The 1089-nt window shown below is 46.2% G+C and overlaps 1 pseudogene; it reads left to right on the forward strand.

Annotated features, from left to right (window-relative positions):
* Nucleotides 1-445: 445 nt before the first annotated feature.
* LOC128111425 (cofilin-1-like) lies at nt 446-873 on the forward strand (annotated as a pseudogene).
* The last annotated feature ends 216 nt before the right edge of the window (nt 874-1089 follow it).

Genomic DNA, 1089 nt, shown 5'->3' on the forward strand with positions numbered 1-1089 from the left:
TCAGGAATTCTGCTCACCTGACATCCAAACTCTTCTTTCTCCAAGCACTTAGTGTTCATCAGTATCAATCTAGCAAAGTGACATTTGATTTCTTTTTATCAATTCGCTGTCAGGTTACCTTGCTCTTAATTTTAATATCCTTACATATATAGATTGTATTAATTTAATTTTCAGATTGTGATAAAATAAGCTAATACTGTTGAACTTGGTATATATATTCTACCAATCAGAATCACCTTTGCTGGACTATCAGCTAAAACCAGAATGTGAAATGGAAAACACTCAAAACCACTCAGAATCCTGGTCTTGGGGACAGCCGTGGATGGGGCCAGGTACCGTAGTTGCTTATCATAAGGTTGGTTTTGAAAACAACAAATCAAGTCAGATCTTGGCAGTGGCTCAGTTCTTCAGCGAGCTCCCCTTATCTCTCTTTGCTTCCAGAAACATGGCCTCCAGTATATCTGTCTCTTATGGTGTCACCAAGATGTATGGTAACATGAAGATGCAGAAGTCATCGATCCCAGCAGAAACAAAGAACTGCTTGAGTGATGGAAGAAGGAGGAGGGCACAAAGACCCTGGTAGGTGATGCAGGGCAAACTGTGGATAACCCTCACTCACCTTTGTCAAAAGCTGCCAGACAAGGACTGTCGCTATGCCCTTTATGATACAACCTACAAGACCAAGGAGAGCAAGAAGGAGGACCTGGTGGGTATCTGGGCCCCTGAGAGTGTCCCTCTTAAGAGCAAAATGATCTATGCTAGTTCCAAGGATGTCATCCAGAAGTTGACAGGCATCAGCATGAATTACAAGGAAGCAAAGCGGAGGTCAAGGCCCATGCCACTGTTATCTCCCTGGAATGCAAGCCTTTGTGATCAGCCTCCAGCCCCCTGCCTGAAACTCACGCTAGCCCAGACCTGCCCTCCCTCTGGGAGCTGCGGGTTGTCCAGCTGGACTGGAGAGACCTGGCAGGATCCTAGCAGGAAAAGGGCAGTAGTGCCTTTGGCCCAGTTACCTGAACAGTCCTCCCAAGCCCCTGGTCTTTTCTCCTTTACCACTCCTGATGGTTCTGGCCTTCCCCAAACTGCATT

This window comes from Peromyscus californicus, unplaced genomic scaffold (assembly GCF_007827085.1).
Source record: "Peromyscus californicus insignis strain IS unplaced genomic scaffold, ASM782708v3 Scaffold_16__1_contigs__length_79575227, whole genome shotgun sequence".
NCBI lineage: Eukaryota > Metazoa > Chordata > Mammalia > Rodentia > Cricetidae > Peromyscus > Peromyscus californicus.